The sequence below is a fragment of the Macaca mulatta genome, chromosome 2, assembly GCF_049350105.2.
Source record: "Macaca mulatta isolate MMU2019108-1 chromosome 2, T2T-MMU8v2.0, whole genome shotgun sequence".
NCBI lineage: Eukaryota > Metazoa > Chordata > Mammalia > Primates > Cercopithecidae > Macaca > Macaca mulatta.
The window spans coordinates 4536534-4558784 of NC_133407.1; the positions used below are offsets into that span (position 1 = coordinate 4536534).

Here is a 22251-nt window from a genome sequence, read left to right on the forward strand (position 1 = left end):
AACCCTGCCTCTGCTGAACTGCGTGGACTTCTCCACTTTACTTTCCAGTCTCCCATTGTGTGAAATGAGGTTGTTGAATTAGGAGTGCCGGCTCTAACAGACACTCTGTTTCTACCTAGGAGAAACTGTGTAACCATTAGCGCTTTGCTTGAGGTGGTTCCTGAGCTTTTAAGGATAGAGTCTTATTTTCCATTTTTCCTGACTGGTCCTTTTCTGAAGATAGGGAAGAGTGGGACTTAGTTTACCTTTTGACAGCCTTGGATAACTGGATGGGCTATATCACCCAGTGCCCATTACCCTTAGGCCATACCCCAAACCAAACCTAGACCAAAGTCAGACAGATTCTTGCCACACTTAACTTTGAGGAAAGGTCACAAGTTTGGATGAGAGGGTTCCAAAATGGCCTGATGGCTGGGCACAGTGGCTCGTGCCCAGCACTTTTGGAGGCGGAGGCAGGAGGATCACTTGAGGCTAGGAGTTGGAGACCAGCCTGGACAACATAGTGAGATCCCATCTCTATTATTTTATAAAAAGATAACCTGTTGTTACCTGTGACTACTCATTGCCAGAGACAAGAAATGCAAGTCCCAGTCCCAGAGTAAAGTCAGACTGTCAGGAGACCAGCCAGTGAGCAGCTGCATCCGTCTAGAAGAGACAGCAGAACTGGGCAGGGGAGGGTATGAAGCAGGGAGGGCGATTCTGGAGTAAAGTTTCTGCTGCTGATAATGAGTCATCCGCAGTTTCTCTGTTGCTTGCTGCCACACATTTTGAAGCCGTGGGGAAGGCTTTTAAAGGGTCAGAGCCAAGTTGTCCCTTTGGACAAGAAGTCAGTCCCAAGATGTCAGGATGGTTACTAGTCATGAACTTTTCCAAGACAAGATTGCTCAGGATACTGTGGTGTGGCAGGAACACTGAATTTAGAGGTTGGCATTGAGGGGCTGGGCATGGTGGTGTACTCCTGTAAGCCCAGCACTTCGGGAGGCCAAAGTGGGAGGATCTCTTGAGTCCAGGAGTTTGAAACGACCCTGGGCAACATAGTGAGACCTAGCCTCTACAAAAAATATCAAAATTAGCCAGGTGTGGTGGCATCTGCCTGTAGTCCCAGCTACTCGGGAGGCTGAGTCGGGAGGATTGCTGGAGCCCCATAGGTCAAGGCTTTAGTGAGCTGAGATCTGCATGCTCCAGCCTGGGTGACAAAGTGAGACCCTGTCTCAAAAAAAGGAAAAAAAAAATGATTGGCGTTGAGGCTTGGTTCTGAAACTTAGTTTTGAGACATTGAGTATATCGCTTCTCCTATAAAGCCCAATTTCCTCATCCTCATTGTAATGGGAACAGTAACAATTTCAGCTTCTATGTTGCCCTGAGGGTAGGAGCACTTTGGGAACTGCTCAGTATTCTACACGTGTTCAAGACTTTTTGTTACTACAGCTCTCCATGACTTCTCTGACTTGCTGTGATGGGGCAGGTAGGAAGGAAGGTGAGCTGGGTGCAACTTCTGACACGCCTGAGCAGCCTGAAGCCACCACTGACTTAATGATGGATTTCCAACGGTCAGAGTGCTGCTTACAGACCTAACTGAAATGTTCTGTGAGGTTCACTGGCTGTAACCACGTCTGAATGCATCAAAAGGTGTCATCACCCAGCTGAAGAGCCATGCCTTGAAAGCAGGAGACTCAATATTTCCTGAGTGTCAACTATACATCAGGCTAGCTGCGGCTCGCAATTAATCACTATTCACTCCTGGAAGGTAGATATTATCATCCTTATTTTACAGCTGGAGAAATGGGGGCTCAGAGCGATTAAGTAACATGCCCAAAGTCACAGAATTGTTCAGTGAAAGAAATGTGATTCGAATCCAGTTCTGTCTGTAAATGTCTCCACTATACCATGTTGATGCTTTGCCAAGACAAGCTGAAATCTTTCTGTGATATATATATATATATTTTTTTTTCTTTTTTTTTTTTCCAGACAGAGTATCCCTCTGTTGCCCAGGCTGGAGTTCTGTGGCGCGATCTCAGCTCACTGCAACCTCCATCTCCCGGGTTCAAATAATTCTCCTGCCTCAGCCTCCCAAGTAGCTGGGATTACAGGTGCCCACCACCACCTCTGGCTAATTTTTGTATTTTTAGTAGAGACGGGGTTTCACCATGTTGGCCAGGCTGGTCTCGAACTCCTGACCTCAGGTGATCCACCTGCCTCGGCCTCCCAAAGTGCTGGGATTACAGACATGAACCACTGTGCCCAGCCTGTGATGGATTTTTAAACAAGGTAATCATGGTCTGCCTGACTCTGGGCCACTAGAGTTGATTTTCCTTTTTCAAACACAGTTCTCCTGTCCGCAGATGAACCACCAGGGAGGGCGGTGGAAGACATGCGAGGGAAAACCTGAATGCTGTTTTCCAGCGTTAATTCTCATTCCCAAAAAAGCAGAATCTGAAGGTACCTTACAAACAAACAAGTAAATAAAGCAATTGATAAAAGGACATTCCTGGACAAACTCAGAGGGAAAGGGTCCCTTTTTCTCGGTTTTGTCTGTTTGAGGGGCTGGGGCAGAATCGCTCTAAAGCGTTGATAATGACCCACGCGTGATGGGTCTGGGTGGTCAGTGCTGGTGCAGAGAGACACTCGGGATATAGCAACCTTGGCAGCTTAGTGAAAGCGGCAAACGGCCCTTCCGTGTCCTGGGGCCTCAGCCACCTAAGAGTAACAGCCACCTAAGAGAACGGGAGCCCTCTCCTCATCCCTATGCCCAGCCTTGGCTGAAGTCCGAAGTCCTCTTAGACTTCAGAAATCCCTCAGTTATTGTGTGTTCCTTGGGCTGCATCTCTGGCCACTTACTTGGCATCTCCGCTGGGCTAAGAGGCCTCTTGAGCTTAACGCACCCGAAACAAACTCTTGGCGACCGCGCCGCCACAAATGTGCTGCTTTCCCAGTCTTCTCCATGTTAGCAAATGTGCCACCGTCACCTACACTCAAGACAAGATTGAAAACGTCCTTGGCTGGGCGCGGTGGCTCATGCCTGTAATCCCAGCACTTTGGGAGTCCCAGGCAGGAGGATCACCTGAGGTCGAGAGTTTGAGACCAGCCTGACCAACATGGAGAAACCCCGTCTCTACTAAAAATACAAAATTAGCCGGGTGTGGTGGCGCATTCCTGTAATCCCAGCTACTCGGGGGGCTGAGGTGGGAGAATGGCTTGAACCCGGGAGGCGGACGTTGCGGTAAGCCGAGATCGCCCCACTGCACTCCAACCTGGGAAACAAGAGCGAAACTCCGTCTAAAAACACAAACAAACCAAAAAAAGTCCTATCTGATTCGTCTCTGTCCTTTACAGCGCACATCCAGTCCATCAGCAAGTCATGCCAGCCTCACCTCTCCAACACACTCCACAGGCACCCCTCACTGCTTCCCTGCTCCCCGCCTGGTCCCACACACTCTTCTCTGGGCTGGACCACGGCAGCAGCCTCTTGATTTATCCACCTGCTCTCGCATCACCACTCCTAGGCCATTCTCTACACGGCAGCCAGCGTGGTCATTTTGAAATGTGAAAAAATCACAACACTCCTCTACTTAGAAACCTCCAATGGCGGCTCCCTGATACGCATAGAATAAAATCCAGTCATCCTCACAGCCTGCAAAGCCCTCTGTGATCTGCCCTTTGCCCACCTCACTGACCAAGCTTCATGTACTCTGCTTGCAGACTGGCCAGTTCCTCCGGGCCGTCTGCTGGAATGTTGTCCCCAAGATCTCTGCAGGCTGGCATGTCCTTCCAGTTCAGTCTCAGCTTACATGAGGCCTTCTCAGAGAAGTCCTAACACCCGATCAAAAATAGCACCCCAGTCTCTAACTTCTTACCATATTTTATTTTCTTCCTGACACTTACCATTATCTGAAACTAACGTATTTGCTGGTTTATCTTTATGATCTGTCTCTGGCAACAGTATATACATGGTACAAGGGCTTATTTTGCTTATTGTTTTACCCTCTGCACTAAAACAGTGTCCACATCTGTGAGGACTCAGTGAACATCTGCTGAACGGGATGAATCTTAAAGCCTTCGACAATCATATTAAAAGATGAAACTCTTTACAATAAGAGAGAAAGCAATCATCTTTTCTTGGGCATTGGAAATACTGAGACACTAGGGGACAGAAGGCACCAAAAATTTAGAGAAGAGGGGCTTGTGACAAAACTGAAACAGGTGAGCTTGAGAGCATCAAGGAAGGACAAGGGTGGCTGTATGGACAGGTGGGAATTTGGTCTTGGTCTGTCTATGATGAATTTGGAGACTGCAAATGATAGAGTCAGAAGAAGAAAGTCACTCAAAGATCTGTGTAGAGTCCTTGGCTTTTAGCGTGGGCTTGACCACCAACTCTCTCTGGAATCTCAGGCCAGTTGTTTAGCCTCACTGAGTGTGGGCTTCTCAGGGCACTGGGCTGTGTGATCGCTGAGGTTTTGCCAACTGTGATTGTTCCATGCTCATTCGCCCATGGTTCATTCAATCACTCAGAAAGTATAACTTGAGCACTGTGTTCCTGAAATGGTGCTACGTGCTGGCATGCAGCAGAGGACAAGGCTTAGTCCCTCTCTTCATGGAGCTTCTAACACAGGAGACAAATAGCAAATAATTACGCAAATAAATCCGTCAGTTCAAATGATGATGGGAAGGAGAAGTGAAAGGTGCAATGAGAGTGTGTAAAGGGGTGTCTTATGGGGATTGGAGGGTCAGATAAGTCTATTCTTAAAAAAATGATATTTTCTTCTTTTTACAAATGTTCAAGCTTTGGGGAAAGGAGCTAAGGGAGCTCTGGAGAGTTTCTGGCCGGGCTCTGGCAGCGGGCTGTGCATTTGAGCAGATGCTTTCCCCCCACACAGTGATGGATTCTAAGGCTCCTTATACATGACATGGTGGGTCCTCCCGGAGTCAGGCAGAGAGCCCAGCAGGTTATTCCTTGGCCGGGGTGGGGTGGGGTGGGGAGAAGATGTTTTTGTTTGTTTGTTTGTTTTTGTTTTTGTTTTTTGAGACGGAGTCTCGCTCTGTTGCCCAGGCTGGAGTACAGTGGCGCAGTCACGGCTCACTGCAAGCTCTGCCTCCCGGGTTCACGCCATTCTCCTGCCTCAGCCTCCCCAGTAGCTGGGACTACAGGCGCCCGCCACCTCGCCCGGCTAATTTTTTTTTTTGTATTTTTAGTAGAGACGGGATTTCACAGTGTTCGCCAGAATGGTCTTGGTCTTCTGACCTCGTGATCTGCCTGCCTTGGCCTCCCAAAGTGCTGAGATTACAGGCGTGAGCCACCGCGCCCGGCCAAGGAGAAGTTTTTGATAGTGTGAAGAACCATTTTCTTCTGTGTAGCAGATGAAGGTGGAACTGGGTGTTATCAACTTTTTATGCCAATCCCCTGACCTCACCCAGCCAAACTCTTATCAGTAGGCTGAGTACATAGAAGTGAGAAGTTGGGGGGCCGCCTACTAACCCATTTTGTAGTGCATATAAATCTTAGTACATGAATTTATTTGTATGAGAAATATCACTTTCTTTTGTTTAAAATGATCTTAAATCTTTCTTTATGCTTCCATCCTTCCAGGTGGAGGAAATTAAATTCCAGTCACGACTGAGGTCCTCTGCTCTGCTCCCCACACCAGGTCCCAGTGGAGGCTGAGAGCCCCTGGCCTTCCTACATGTGGCCTTCCCCACGCCTTGAGGGCCTGGCCACCTCCACCAACAAAACTCCAGGGCCCCCTCCTAGGCTGGGAGAAATTCCTCATCACTCTTCTGTCCTGGGCTACTTTAAAAGGTCCATCTAAGACACCCAGCATCATCTCTGCATTTTGGCGTCTACAAAATACAGCAAGAGATTTAATTTTCAGGTAGCATTTTGCTTACTGTCCTATAGAAACCCCTGATGCAGAACTGTCTAACTCGGTGGAGAGCTTGTGAAAATTCAGGAAAAACACACACAAATCAGTACTTATTAAAAAATCATGGCCGGGCGCGGTGGCTCACGTCTATAATCTCAGCACTGTGGGAAGCCAAGACAGGTGGATCACCTGAGGTCAGGAGTTCGAGACCAGCCTGGCCAACATGGTGAAACCCCATCTCTACTAAAAATACAAAAATTAGCCGGGTGTGGTGGCGCACGCCTGTAATCCCAGCTACTCGGGAAGCTGAGGCAGGAGAATCGCTCAAACTTCGGAGGTGGAGGTTGCAGTGAGCCGAGATCACACCATGGCACCCCAACCTGGGAGACAGAGAAAAACTCCGTCTTAAAAAAAAAAAAAAATTATTCTGCCGTAGAAGTGGGACTCCACAGTCAGGGAAAACCTGTGTTTGTCTGAGTCCTGGCTTTGCCTGGGCAAGTGGCCACCTCTTTCAGCCTCATTTTTCTCATCTGTAAATCAGAACATTGTAGAGATTCCTTCATGGAATTGTTATGAGAATTTAATAAGATTCCCTGAAAAATGCTTAACACAGTGTCTGGCACATGACAGGTGCCCAGTAAATATTGTCTATGATTCACAGATACATCATGTTAGTGATGGTATGAGAGAGACGTACTATTCATTGTTACTGTCCAGCGTAGAGATCATGTATACAGGCTTTGCAGAGGGTGGCCCCTGGAGTGCCGCTGAGCCCTCCCCTCTTCCACCCACGGGGAATGGGGCTTGGTGAGGCGCGTAGCATTTTTCATCCTCCTTAAAGAACAGGTGCAAGTCCGGTCACGACTTCTCTCCATCAGCTTCTTGTCAAACCTGTAAAAAATCATCTGTCCTCCTTGGAAATTCCTACTTACTACATGGTAGCTTCTAAATTATACCTCTCTTGCTCAGGTACATCTTTTTCTTTCCTTTACTGCCCTGCCCCCACTTCTCCTCCAAAATACTACAGGCAAATATCATTTATATTGATTTTGTGAAGCTCCCTTCCCACGCATCGCCAGTCCCTGAAAGTCTGGGAAGCCAGCCTCTGATTATATGTTTCTCAAGCCTGAATCCAATTTTTGTTTGTTATGGAAACATTAAATCTTTAAAAAAAGAAGTCTTAAGTCTTTGGGACAAATATTGGTGTGGACTATTTTAAATATATATATATATATATTTATACATATATTTATATATATATATATATATGTATATTTGAGACAGAGTCTTGCTCTGTCACCCAGGCTGGAATGCAGTGGCACGATCTTGGCTCACTGCAACCTCCACTTCCTGGATTCAAGCAATTCTCCTGCCTCAGCCTCCCTAGTAGCTGGGAGTATAGGTGCTCACCACCACGCCTGGCTAATTTTTGTATTTTTAGTAGAGGCGGGGTTTTACCATGTTGGCCAGGCTGGTCTCGAACTCCTCACCTCAGGTGATCTGCCTGCCTTAGCCTCCCAAAGTGCTGGGCTTACAGGCGTGAGCTATTGCACCTGGCTGTGTGTACTATTATTTTTGCACAGACTGATGAAGGAGAGGCAAGGCTTGGAGTTTAGTGAGGGTTTTATGGAAGAGGAGTGAGGAGAGGGAAGAAGCAACATTGGGAAAAAGGGAAGAAGAGAAGGGTTGTCTCTGGGCTTGAGGCAGAGAGAGACAGAAGAGAGAAACAGGGATGAGGACCTGAGAAAATTAAAGAAAGCCAGTTGCCTGTAGGTTTCTGAGGTTCAAATCTACAGAACAACTCAATGTCAGAAAGGAATGAATGCTTATATCCAGCTTATCAATCCTACTATGCAGCTAATCCCTGAATGAAATTTCCTGTGTCTGAGTGTAGGTTATGAATATGCAGTGAAATCATCCATTAATGCCATTTTCCTTACATGCACTTTTTTCCTCATTTTTTTCTAATGTTGAGTCACTCTGTAGACTCGAATAGATGGTCTCTGCATGTATTTATACTTTCAAGAAACAAGAAATACGACCGACTTTGTTGGTTTCACTGATGGTGTATTTGAGGGCTGTTTTTATACAGTGTCTGAGATGCATTAAGTGTTTCGTAGTGGAGCCTTTATAAATGTGTTTGAATCAAGTATAAGAACAATCCTGGGTGGGAGATACTATTTTTCTCTTCTATAGATTGTGGAAAGTGAGGCTCAGAGTAGTTAATAATGTGGTCTGTAAGTACAGCAGCTGGTATTCAAACTGGGTCTGGTTCAGGCTCACTTTTGAGTCTTGTCTATCTCGCTAGACAGGACCAGGATTATCTCCCCGACGTTCTAGCGCCTTCTCTGGCTTTCAGACTGTCAGTGTTTATGAGACCAATTCCTCACGCTCCCTCCCTTTCACAGCTGCATCCACTCAAGACATCGCCCCTCCCCTCACCTGTGAACTTCCTTAACCACTTGCTGCACCTCTCAATGACCCACAGAAGGGCCAGGGCATCCCAGGTATGCTTCAATTATGACTTGGCCTGACAGCCTCCCAAGGACATTGTTTGTTAACCCCTTGACAACAAGCACAGTGTCTTACTTTAGCAATCAAATTCATCAGTGACTTTCCAATTTGAGTTTCTGTATTTACCAAAGTTACATATCCACACAATTTGGAGAGTCAAATAGATCCACAAATGTTGTCCCTAATATGCTTGTGTTTCTGTTTTTGATTTTTTAGTTTTAAGCATTAAATCTTGAATTCCCACCATGAAAGATGAGTTTAGCTTTTTCTTCTTGTGCCATGACCTCCCCTCATATACACACTCTTTCACTCTATATCCTTCCACTATTATTATATGCTAATATCATTTTTTTCATCATTCTTTGTTTCCATATGAAAATATAAATTCGATTTATAACTGTGCCCTGAAGTGCAGTGTGATTGCATTTCTTTTCCTAGAGTTAGTAACTGTCTTATTTTTCCATTTGTTTTGTTTTTTATTATTGTTGGTTTTTGTTTGTTTGTTTTGAAATGGAGTCTTGCTCTGTTGCCCAGGCTGGAGTGCAGTGGTTTGATCTCGGCTCACTGCAACCTCTGACTCCTGGGTTCAAGCGATTCTCCTGCCTCAGCCTCCCTAGTAACTGGGATTACAGGTGCCCACCACCATGTGTGGCTAATTTTTGTATTTTTAGTGGAGACAGGTTTCACCATGTTGGCCAGGCTGATTTTGAACTGCTGGCCTCAAGTGATCCACCCACCTTGGCCTCCCAAAGTGCTGGGATTATAGGTGTGAGTCCATTTGTTTTGTTTTCATTGTATTAACTAATAATAAAGGTTCAAACTCTGCCAAAGTTCTAAATCTCCTCCGTGGTGATGTAGATGATCAGGTCTCCTATCGAATTTGTCTTTCTGCTGAAGCCTGTCCCAGGGCTGTGCCCTGTAGCAGTGTGGGCCAGCGTCCTCCCTGTGCACTGGGCGTGCAGCCTTCCTCTGGATGACCCTGCAGCCTCCTGGGGATTGCCTTCACCATCCTTCTGTGTTGGAGCTCCTGTCTCCCAGAGCCCTTGCCTTCCTCCTTCTTGGTTTACTCTCTTATTTGTGAGGAGCTCATTTTCCAGTAATGTCACCAGAAAGGGGCATGTGGCCCTGTTTTTAAAATCTGGGCATCCCCGGCATGCTCAATAAATGTTTACTGAATTAATGAAAGAGTGAAAGAAGAAAAGACAATAAGGAAACATCAGCAGAGATAGATGGCATGATCACAAACTGAGATTAAAAGGAAACAACGCATTCTGATAATCTGATGTTTAGATAACTGACCTAAGCTTTTAATTTGTGATTGACATCAGTAATAATAAAAGTTCATGAGAACGCCTGGATTTAGAGAACTTATCGTTTCAAATGGCAGTCTGGCACAAGAAAGAATATCGGCTGTGAATGAGTTATTTAAACTTGCTGTGTCTTGGCGTCTTTGTCCATAAAAATAGGGATGCTAGCTGGGCACAGTGGCTCATGCCGGTAATCCTAGCACTTTGGGAAGCCAACGCGGGCAGATCACAAGGTCAGGAGTTTGAGACCAGCCTGGCCAACATGGTGAAACTCCGTCTCTACTAAAAATGCAAGAATTTTCTGGGCATGGTGGTGGATAACTGTAATCCCAGCTACTCAGGAGACTGAGGCAGGAGAATCGCTTGAACCCGGAGGCAGAGGTTGCAGTGAGCTGAGATTGCGCCATTGCACTCCAGCCTGGGTGACAGAGGGAGACTCTTGTCTCAAAAAAAAAAAAAAAAAAAAAAAGAAAGAAAGAAAAAGAAACAGATAAAATAGGGATGTAATGCCTACTTATCAGGAAAACTGTTGCACTGGGTGAGAACTAAGGGTGAGTGAGTCCTTTCACAAGTCATCTTATGAAAATGGCATTTAAATAGAATCAATTATATGCAAAATAGCACAGTGCACTTGACAAATGGGATTGACTTCCCTTCTTTCTCCTCTTAAGAGTGAAGGACCTCTGAATTGCCAACTGTAACAGTTATTGATTATGTTGAAAAGGGTTATAAAAAGCTTAGTTTGGGATTCAGATGTGGTAGTGTGACAGCCTTGAGATGCCCTGGTTTAATCTTGACTCTCACCGTGATTTGCTGTGCGTCCTCGGGCAAGTATCCTTCCTTTCGGAGCCTCTGGGCTTTCTTTGGGAAAATGCGGGGCTGGGTGGCTGGGGACTAAGGTCTGACTCTGTCAGGCTCTACCCTTATTCTGTGAGTTGCCCTTCCAGAACCCAACAGACTCCACCCAGCTGCTGTGAGCACAGTTTGCCTTCAAAGTAGATGCTATCTCTGTCCCTGGCACCGGCCTTCTTAAGGCCCGGGCCGGAGGTTGACATCCTGTGAGGTCGCCTGGGAAGAAACCCGCATTACATTCTGCTGCAATGTAATGCAAAACAGATCCGGCCTCGGCTCCAGCCAGCACCAGGGAAGTGGACTTCATTGTAAAAGCCACCTTGTCAACGTCAGGCCTGGGTGATTAATGACTCTTTAATCTCACAGCAGAATACCTGACAAAATACGCCTGGGCCAAAAAGGCAGAACAAACCTAATTAGCCTAGTCGACCCACTCACAAGGTGTGGGTTGCTACGGATCCCAACAGCTTCGAAAGGACGCCTCTCCCTGCCTGTCCCTTTTAGGTCTGTGAAAGAATCAAGTGGCCACAATGGGGAAGGGACTCCATTAAAAGGAGGGGGCCGGCCAATGAATAAACATGCAGGTTACCGTGTTGGTATTTCGCTGAATGCTGTTCTGAAGTGGGGTGTTTGAGGCCTCGGAGGCCGGCGCCCCTGTATTGTGTTGGGGGAGGGACTGGCCATTTGAAGTCAAGGTGAGGACATACTGGGGCAGATGGAACCTGCTTTGTTTGTGAAAGAGTTTTTCTGCTATTTATGCTAATGAGTGGGAAACACTTCTCAAGCATTTCAGATGATTCTGTAATGAGGCCCGGCAGAATGTGCCAACATTGTTGGCCCAGGACAATTTCAAACTCCCACTCGCCACATTAGCAGCCCCTTTCTTTACAGGAAGGCCCTTGGAGGGTGAAAGAGGACAATGCGGGAAGAGTGAAAACATCACAAAGAGGGGCTTTTGTTTCGCCTTCCTTTGAACCCTCTCAAAAGCCCAGTTTCAAGGGGTGTGTTGGGCCTGCCTTTCAACGTTACTGAACCCAGAATCCCCTGTTGTTTAGCAACATAGAAAGCTGACCTTAATTGACTCCACTTCTGAGCAGGCTTTGTAAATCACTCTGCCTCGGAGTGGAATTTCCTGATGCCATCCGTGTGTGATATATAACGTTTGTACACAGGATGCCAACGTGCCAATGCAATCTACATGCCTTCACGTGTGCGCAGTGATTTACAGCTTACAGCTCACTTTTACATGCATTCTCTCACAACGACCCTACCTCTGGATTAGGAATCATTATTCCCATTTTACAGAGAAGAGAATTGAGGCTCAGAGAAGTCAGGTGGCCTGCCCAGAGTCACCCATCAAGGATGAATCAGAGCTGTGACTGGAAATTAGATTTCCCTGACTCTCTGTTAGGGAGAGTTGTTCCAGGGGTTGTGTTAAATAGACTGTGTAAATGTGTATTCGAGAGACATGTCTTCAGTAATGAGTTTCTTTAAAGCATCATTCTGTGGGTAAAGAAGAACATCGCTAGGTTATAATAATATTTTGGATTTCCCCTTTAATTTCTGGTCATAATAGCATTTTCTTGACAAGACTGTTTCCACTGTACTCTGGCTGTGCCCGGCGGATTTCTACTGTCCCCCCTTTCCTTCCTCATCCTCAAGTCACGCAGCTACAGACACATGGCTCTCAGGTAGGGCAGTACTGGGAGTTCCATCTTCCCTCTGGGACTATGCTTCACTGAGCCTCATCCATTCTACGGATGTTGTGAGGAAGGTGCTCCACCCTGGAATTCGTCTAGAAGTTCGAATTCCAGCCTGGGGCCTGAGAGACACGTCTGTACTCTTATAGCCTCTAGACTAGGAATACTCAACGCTGACTTTGCCATGTGGCCCTGAAGTTCTGTTATAGAGGACTCTGTGCTGAGAAGGGTCGTGTGCTTGGCTTAGTGCCCTTCTGTCACTGTCTTGACATTCTGATAATTTCATCTTTGAACTTCTTTTTTGTAAGTGAAGCCCAATGAGACGGTGGAGGAGAGGCGAGTCATGCCACTGCAGTTCCTCGCTATGCCATTCATACAGAGCATTCTCCATGCCCAGGAGTCCAGGAGTCCAGTGGGCCCATGATGCCCAGGAGTTCCTCGACACTCAGGGAGGTAAGCATGCTCTGCCCACACCTGAGTAAGTGGGCACCGATGGCCCTGAGAAGCCATGCACTCCTTGCAAACCAGAGCAAAAGAATACAAAAGAGCCGGGTGCAGTGGCTCATGCCTGTAATCCCACCACTTTGGGAGGGCGAGGTGGGTGGATCGCCTGAGGTCAGGAGTTCGAGACCAGCCTGGCCAACATAGTGGAACCCCCATCTCTACTAAAAATACAAAAAATTAGCTGGGTGTGGTGGTGGGTGCCTGTAATCCCAGCTACTTGGGAGGCTGAGGCAGGAGAGTAGCTTGAACTTAGGAGGTGGAGGTTGCAGTGAACCGAGATCATGCCATTGCACTCCAGCCTGGGCAACAAGAACGAAACTCCGTCTCAAAAAAAAAAAAAAAGAATACAAAAAAAGACAGTGGAGGTCTAAGAAACACAATTGACCAAAGAATCCCGTCACATCCTTTCTTACTCACCTTATGTCCTTGTGTTAGCAAAACAGATCCATTAAAAATGACACAAGAAGGAAAGAGAGAGCTAGGACGATCCATAGCTCCCTGCCCTCTCATTCAGCCTCATCATAAGTCAAAGGTACAAAGGGAAATGTGTGTGTATTACCAACAGAAGTAAAAACAGCGGGGTTAGTTTTGTACAGCACTTTCACTGTTCTGGTAAGAAAAAAAATATATATATATACACACACATACATATATAGACTACAAAATAAAAATTCTGCAATTTTGGTGATTCTGCATAGGAGTTAAATGTTCTTATATTTGCATTTAAAACTGGCACTATTCAAGTTAAAGATGAATTGTAAAACTCATGCTAATAATTTAAAATGTGAATTTTTCTTTACTTAGAATGACACTAAATAGCAAATAAAATCCACAAACTATGGAGCTAACCCTGTTTCTGGCAGAAGACCTATAAAAATGAATATCATATGTTTGAAAAACATTATATGATCTCAGATCTTACAATCAAAAGAGCCACTGTGTCAATGCCTTCCTCGAGCTTTCTTGGGTTCTGTGTGGGACTATCACATGGTGCCATATTGCTCTTTGGCAAAGGGTAGTGGGTGGAGATCACAGTGGTCCCATTAGCTATGTGATCATGAACAAGCCTCTGCCTTCTCAATCTGCAACAGAGAGGTAGCATATATCTTGTCATTTGTCAGGAGTTCCTGTAAAAGAATGCACATAAAGGTGTTTTGGAAAACATAAAATGTTGTGCATGTATAAAGTATTTTATAATTTTTATTACTATTAAAAAACAACAAAGCAGGAACCACGAACATTGCTGTCTTTATTCTCTCTGATTTGTAAATTCCTGCCAAATTTGCATAAATCTACATTCTTTTTTTCTATTAAATTTGGCAACAACCATTTAGATGGTAGTATGAAAATTCAATATATTCACAACTTTCTCTCACTTTGCAGTAATACACATCAGTGTTTTTAAAGGCTATAGGGGTTAGTCCAAAGTAATGAAGTTTTACTCTAAAGTTGTTTATGCAGTTTTCTATGATTAAACAGTTGTCAAACCTGTGTATAGAAAAAATGATAGGCCGGGAGCAGTGGCTCACGCCTATAATCCCAGCACTTTGGGAGGCCGAGGTGGGTGGATCACTTGAGGTCAGGAGTTCAAGACCAGCTTGGCCAACATGGTGAAACCCTGTCTCTACTGAAAAAAAAAAAGAAAAAAAAAATTAGCCTGGCATGTTGGTGCACGCCTGTAGTCCCAGCTACTCAGGAGGCTGAAGTGGGAGAATCACTTGAACTCAGGAGGTGGAGGTTGCAGTGAGCCAAGATCGTGGCACTGCACTCCAGTCTGGGCAACAGAACGAGACTCCATCTCAAAAATAAAATAAAATAAAATAAAAGCCTAACAAACAGAAAAATAAACGACTTGATATAGAAGATGAGTGAGCCATAATAACATAAGGCTCTATCATAACACGGCCTACTGTCTTTATCATAAAGTTAGGTAACTTCTGGATTAAAAATATATCTCTCCAAATGGAACAGCTACTCACAGGCAAAGGCTGATGAACCTGCTGAGACTACAGTGAATGTGCTAATCTTATCCCTCCAATGCTAATATCATAAATAAATAGGTCTCTATTATATAATAAGAACCTGTAATAAATGATGGACTGACACTGCAGAATATTAATTGTAGTAGGAGGCAAACATGTTTTCCCTGTGACTTTGAGAACGTAATTTCTCTTAGCTTGGGTCTCCGTTTCCCCATCTGTACTTGGGATGGAGCGAACTGTGAACTCCAAAGGGCCTCCCAGCACCAGCATTCTTTGTTCTGATGGCTTTGATCTGACTTGGAAGCTTTAGTGCCACCTGAAGCCAGGTGATAAGGACACATGAGCACACCTGCCAGAGACAAGTTCTGTGTCCCAAAGTGATATAGCAGATCTGGGGTTTGGTATACCTGTTCCAAATCCAAATCCAACCTCTCCGTTGGGCTTATATCCTCTTTGCTAAAGGGGACTCATTATCCCAGAGTGGGAGACTCTGTGCCTGTTTCCCCATGGTTCAGAGGGCTGACCTTCACTTTCTTTCTGTGGTTGTCTAGCCATCTCCCCACCATGTCAGCACCAGCCCAGAGCCAGCACAGCAGGTGACTCCCAAGTGTTTGTTGAAGACTGACTTGTGGTTTCATAATTTATTGCTTTTTAAATTTCTCCTTCTAGACTTGCAAGCACTTTATTTATTTATTTATTTATTTATTTATTTATTTAAGAGGGAGTCTTGCTCTGACGCCCAGGCTGGAGTGCAATGATGCAATCTCAGCTCACCTGCCACCTGTCTCCCAGGTTCAAGTGATTCTTTGGCTTCAGCCTCTTGAGTAGTTGGGATTACAGGCATTTGCCACCACACCCGGCTAATTTTTGTATTTTTAGTAGAGATGGGGTTTTACCTTCTTGGCCAGACTGGTCTCGAACTCCTGACCTTAGGTAATCCACCTGCCTCAGCCTCCCACAGCAATGGGATTACAAGAGTGAGCTACCACACCCAGCTGCAAGCACTTTAAAAACAGGGCCCTCATCAAATTCATCTCTCTCAGTCGATGGCCCCTTGTTCACCGACAAGGCCCAGCACATAGTGGGAGCTCAGTAGATGGGAATACACATGTTCTGAGTAAGCTGGAATGATGCCAATACCCATTTTGCTAAGATGGGTATTCTTGCTCATGAGGAATCCCAGAGGCCGCCCTAGATCAATCTCAGTATATGCCCTCTGCCCATTGGTGAGAGGAACAAGGATGCAACTTGTGCTGTCTGGGGAAGGCGACGACAATAGCTGGAAACTGTCAAGTCCCAGAAACTCTTCTCAGTCTTGGCTGAAGGCAACACCTTTCATGACCTCAGGCTTTTCTTGCTTTGCAGTCTTTTTAAAATGGCATTTGGGGCCGGGCGCAGTGGCTCACGCCTGTAATCCCAGCCCTTTGGGAGGCCGAGGCGGGTAGATCACGAGGTCAGGAGATCGACACCATCCTGGCCAACATGATGAAACCCTGTCTCTTCTAAAAATACAAAAAATTAGCCGGACATGGTGGTGGGCGCCTGTAGTCCCAGCTACTCGGGAGGCTGAGGCAGGGGAATAGCTTGAATCCAGGAGGTGGAGGTTGCAGTAAGCCGAGACAGCGCCACTGCACTCCAGCCTGGTGACAGAGCAAGACTCCGTCTAAAAAAAAAAAAAAAAAAAAAAAAAAAAAAAGGCATTTGGAATATACCCTAATCCTATGACTCAGAAATGAATAATATTATGAGACTGTTCATAGCAGCTATATTCCTAATATCCTCAAACTGGAAACAACTTAAATACGCATCAGCAGGAAAATGAGTGGACGAACTGTGTTACAGCCCTCCTAGGGAATGCTACTCAGCAATAAAAATGAGCAAACAATGTGGATGAATCTCAAAAGCATCATCTAAATAAAAGGAACCAGACACAAAAGAGTACATTCTCCCATTTAAAGGTAGTTCTAAAAACAGACAAAACTAATTGAGAGTGATAGAAATCAGAACAGCGACTGCCAGCTAGGTCCAGTGGCTCATCTCTGGAATCTCAGCACTTTGGAAGGCTGAGATGGGAGGATTGCTTAAGGCCAACAGTTAGAGACTCCATCTCTACAAAAAATACCAACAAACTAGGTGGTGTGGTGGTACACACCTATAGTCCTAGCTACTTTGGAGGCTGAGGCAGGAGGATCACTTGACCCCAGGAATTCCAGGTTACAGTGAGCTATGGTCCTCATATTGCACTTCAGCCTGGGGAACAGAGTGAGAATCTCTTAAAAAAAAGAGCAATAATTGCCTAGGAGGTTGAGTGGGATATGATGGGCTGACTGGAAGGGGGCACAAGGGAACTTTCAAGGGTAGCAGAAATTTTCTATATCTTGACTTGGGTGGTAGACACAAAACTTATTGTTTGTTAAATTAACCCTCAAATTTAAAAAACCCACAGTATTTGGAGCTGAGGTTTACCAGCCTCTCAATGGCCGGCTGTCTCCTGGATCAGACACCAGGAGAGGCAGCTGTGATTCGTGCACCTGTGGCCACACTACTGATTTCCTCACATCCGCAGGGGCGGCCCCAGCACGTGGCCCATTTTTCATCCAGGCACTTTGCTGGCACTTGGTGAACGCTGGTCTCTCCCTGGGCTCTGTCCCGGGACCCACAGCAAACTCTCATCCTTCTTCCCGTTGGCACTTCTTCAGCTCCCAAGTCCTCTCTGTGTTTTCTTTTCTCCAGATAAATCCCTGGGTTTTCCATCCAGGCTTCACTGGATGTGGTTTCCAAACCCTTCTTCCTTGTAGTTTCTCTCCCCTGGATATGCTCCAGTTGCCCAGGGCCCATTTCAAGGATTTCTTGAACACTTTTGCTGATGAACTTGACTTCTACCTTCAAAGCGATTTTAAACGGAGGAGGTAGACTGTGAGCCTTTGTCTAGCCCATCAGATTAAATTTTATTTTTTCAAATAGTGAAGAGACATGAAAATGTAGTGGGAATTCCACAAAGGCCCCTGCAAATGACTGACATACATTTGGGCAGACAACGTCTTTGTGCAGTGCCAGGGGGCTGATGCGTTAATAGATATAATTTGTAGGCTCCCAAGGAGAGGTTAAAGAGGAGAGCACAGGTTCCTTTGAGTAGACTTGGTGCTCCCGTGTCATCTGTCCCCAGACTTAATCAAGTTATCATATCAACCCAGTGTTTCCTGGACCCCAGCTCTCTGTCTGAATGAGGAAAAAATTTGCAGACAAATTTCTAGCAGCAGGAAGTTGGTGCTCTCCTGCGAGGCTGGATAAAAACTATGTGTAACCTCTCAAGGCCTCCCTCCCGCTCCTGCTGGGAGTTCAGTTCAAGTGGTTCCCTTATTTGATTACGCCTCTCAGGCCTTCTCTGGTGTAGGTATCCAATTCACTGCCATGCCCACCGGCTCCCCACAAGGCAGCAAACATTAGAGTCACTCTTTTGTGAAATTATGGGGAGGCTGAGTGGGCCAAGCACTTGTGTGTGTGCGCGCATATGTGTGTGCATGTACGCCTCTCTTTATACACATCTGTGTGTCTCTATACACATCTGTGTGTGAGGAGACACACAGATGTGTATAAAGAGAGGAATGCCGTCTGTCAGCAAATGTGGCATTGATTTATAATCACTTCCTTTAGTCACAGAATAACTGAGTGGCATCTTTAAATTCTCACGATTAAAAAAAAAAGAGACAGTGAAAAAAAATCCTAAGTGCTAAATATCTAAGTATTATGCATTATTATTCTTAAGAGCTTGCAAAAGCCTTATAGCATGTATGATTTATAATTAATGGACCTAATTCTTTGAATACAGGTTTCTTCCTTCCATGACTATATAATTCAAGTTATACTGCTAAATATTTTATAATGAGAGTACAAATTATGATGGCCTTTGTAACTGTCTTCATGGGAGCATTTATTATTGGGCTGATGTTGATGGGTTAGTAGATTTGTGCATATTCGTCTCTCTTATTCATTACTTTATGAGTGGACAAGAAGTGTGGGAATGCGTGCTGTGAACATGTGGCCACTCTAGATTTTTCTCAAAAATATAAAAAGCATACATTTGTTTCCCAGCACAATCACAAAAAGAAAGAAAGAAAGAAAAAAAAAAAAAGGTAAAAAATCTTTGCAAGGCAATGTTTTGTATTCATTTTCAGGCAATATCAACGTAATCGAGGAAAATAATAGCAACGCGTGTTTTTCATCTGCAGGTGCGGAAGACGTATTTAAAACCTGAGAGTCCAGAATAGGAGAGGCGCTTTCAGATCAGCCCGAGTCTTCCGCAGCGCGCAGGAGCTAGTGGTGCTGCAAAGAATGAAATTGGACTTGTCCAGGCGAGTTTCGGACAGTGCTGGGCTGGTAAGAAACGGAGTCACCATTCATCTATTCATTCCCAGAAAAGAAGGGAAATACACCCTCCCCAACTCAAGATGCCCATTGATTTATCCCCTTTAGCTGGCAAGACACTCCAGCCCCAGTGTCTTCGGGCTCGTGAGCGTTTTTGTTGAGAGAAGAGCGTCCCTCCCAGGTTCCCACCGGGGCTTGGAAGTCAGGGGAGCCGGGAGGGGCGGCGGGGGCCGGGGCAAGAAGCGGGGCGGCTTCTATTTGGCGCCATAAAGGGCTGCACAATGTCTGCTGGAATTTCAACAGTTAAAGAGACCCCTCTGCACAAAGGGGCGCCCCGGCTGCAATCGGGAAATAAATTTGATTTTCTGAATTCTGTGGCAGCTGGTGACAAAGGGCCAGGTAGCGCCGCGGCGGGGGGTGATCCTTGCAGAAGGCGGCGCGCGGCGGGGCGTGCGGGCCGGGGGGACAAAGGCAGGCCCGGGCCAGGGGGCTCCGCGCAGCCGCTCGTCTGCGCCCGGGGCCGGGGCGGCCGCTGTGGACGGCTGGGGCAGAGACACGCCCGCGCCGGAGCCCCCGAGCCTCCGAGACCCCGGGCCCGGGCCGCGTCTCGGGCTTTCCCGGCCCGGCCTTCGGCTCCAGCGCTGCCCCCGCGGCCGCCCTCGCTGCCGCCCTCGCTGCTCACGGCCCTGAGGCCGGGAGATCGCCCCACACTTGGCCGTGTCCCGAACCTGGGACTCCAGGGGCCTCCTGGGGCCGCGCACACCGGACTTTCAGAGCTGAAATCACTTCATCAAGAAATGCCAGTGAACCCTTGCCCAGCTCCGCCTCTTGCTGGTCACCAGGGATGCCCCTCGCTGTGAAGTTGACCCAAATCCCCCCGGCTCAATGAACCCAGTGTGCCCCCTTGCCTTTGTTTATCGGGTGACATTTTGTCATTTAATACGTCTTACATGCCTGTCCTTTAAGTTCTTCTTCTGCAGAGGGGGATGGTCCTTTAATGACAAAGCAGGTGTTGGGGGGACGGGATGCCCGGGGGAAATGACACTACCTGCTTGGTCTCTAAGGGCAGGAATTCATCATTCAAAAGCACTGGGCGCTGCCCTCCTCACTCCCCAGCCCTGCTCTGATCTCCCGGGTGTCTTCGCCGCCTCTGGCTCCAAAATCGGCAGCTGCACCAGCACCCATCAAACTCTCCTGTAAGGGGAAGTGACAGCTCACCAGTAGCCCGGAAGACCCCTGTGGGCAGAAGCATGGACTTACTCTTCCTCACGCAGATGCGGCTGAACCAGATTTCCTTGGCACCACTCTGGAACTTTCCACAGCCACCACCTCAGACACTAGCCAGACTTTAGGTCCTTTCCTTTCATGTCTAAAATGAGACAGTTCACAATGTTGATTTTATTTGTAGGGGATGTCGGGATTCCAGAAAAGCAGACTTGGAAAGCAACAAAATGTTAACATGCAGCTCACTGAGGCCCTTACACTTGGTCTGGGCACCTCTGTATGTAAAAAGAAGTCCAATATCTTTGCTGGTTGTAGGTGGCCATATGTTTCAGCACAGAAATCGGGCTCCCCTTGCTAGACTAATTTTTCCTCAGGCTTCATTCATTCATATTCTTCTGCTTGATCCTGACTATCAGGACCAACAGTACCAAATAACACCAAAGCCTCTTGCCTCCTGTCCTCAGAATATTCTGTCTCAGAGGCATCCGCTTCCCTGCTGGAGCCATTTCATTTCAGGCTGATCCTTAATTAAATTCAGCGAGATGCAGGACCAGTGTGTGTGAACGACAACCTGTGTGTGTGAGTGTGGACCTGTGTGTGTGTGAACGTGGACCTGTGTGAGTGTGGACTTGTGTGTGTGAACATGGACCTGTGTGTGTGAGTGTGGATCTGTGTCTGTGAGTGTGGATCCATGTGTGTGAGTGTGGACCTGTGTGTGTAAGTGTGGATTTGTGTGTGTGAGTGTGGGCCTGTGTGTGAGCATGGATCTGTGTACGTGGACCTGTGTGTGTGAGTGCGGATCTGTGTGTGAACGTGGACCTATGTGTGAGTGTGGACCTGTGTGTGAGAGTGTGGATCTGTGTGTGTGTGAGAGTGGATCTGTGTCTGTGAGTGTGGACCTGTGTGAGTGTGGACCTGTGTGAGTTTGGATCTGTGTGTGAGTGTGGGCCTGTGGGTGTGTGTGGCTCTGTGTGTGTGAACGTGGACCTCTGTGTGTGTGTGGGGGGGCGGTGCGTGTGAGTGTGGATCTGTGTGTGTGAGTGTGGCTGTGTGTGTGTGGATCTGTGTGTGTGAGTGTGGGCCTGTGTGTGTGTGAGTGTGGATCTGTGTGTGTGAGTGTGAATGTGTGTGTGTGTATCTGTGTGTGTGAGTGTGGGCATGTGTGTGTGTGAGTGTGGATCTGTGTGTGTGAGTGTGAATGTGTGTGTGTGTGTATCTGTGTGTGTGAGTGTGGGCCTGTGTGTGTGTGAGTGTGGATCTGTGTGTGTGAGTGTGGTTGTATGTGTGTGAACGTGGACCTGTATGTGTGTGTGGACCTGTGTGTGTGAACGTGGATCTGTGTGTGTGAACGTGGTGTTTACAATCAGCAGGAAGAAGCCTGGAAATGAGTCCTGATTAAATGAGAATTTAAATACAGAGCAAGTACCCTAGGAGTTCTAGAAAGATGAATAATTCTCAACCCAGCACAGTAACAGTTTACAATGTGTTTGTGTATGTCATAATGGAGTGGGTTTTGTTACATGTGTAATGCTGATATCATAAGAAGAGTATTGTCATGCTCACAGGATGTCAAGTACAGAAGGTTCTAACTGTTTTGTTGTATTACTTATCTATTGCTGCATAACAAATTACCACAAACTTAGTACTTTTAAACAGCACATTTATTATTTCCCAGTTCCTGTGGGTCGGGAGTCCAGGCACAGTTTAATTGATTCCTCTGTTTTAGGTTCTCTTACAATGCTTGAATCCAGGAGTCAGTCAGGGCTGGGGGTCTCATCTGCAGCTTGACCGGGGAAGGCTCTGCTTCCAAATTCATGTGGATGTTGACAGAATTCAGTTCCTTGAGGGTTGTTGGTCTGAGGGCCTCAGCTCCTTGTGGGCCCTCAGCCAGAGGCCACCCTCAGTTCCTCTCCAGGACCTCTCTCTATGGCAGCTTACTCCATCA

At 46.6% G+C, this 22251-nt stretch overlaps 1 long non-coding RNA gene across 3 annotated transcripts; it reads left to right on the forward strand.

Annotated features, from left to right (window-relative positions):
- The first annotated feature begins 710 nt into the window (after nt 1–710).
- LOC144338974 (uncharacterized) lies at nt 711–21898 on the forward strand. 3 transcript variants are annotated; one of them, XR_013413486.1, is made up of 5 exons: nt 711–4200; nt 5585–5867; nt 12540–12684; nt 18947–19094; nt 20199–21898. It is a non-coding gene; the product is annotated as an uncharacterized LOC144338974 (long non-coding RNA). The 3 variants fall into 3 exon arrangements; XR_013413487.1 differs by lacking the exon at nt 20199–21898 and having other exon boundaries at nt 18893–19472; XR_013413485.1 differs by lacking the exon at nt 20199–21898 and having other exon boundaries at nt 18947–19472.
- The last annotated feature ends 353 nt before the right edge of the window (nt 21899–22251 follow it).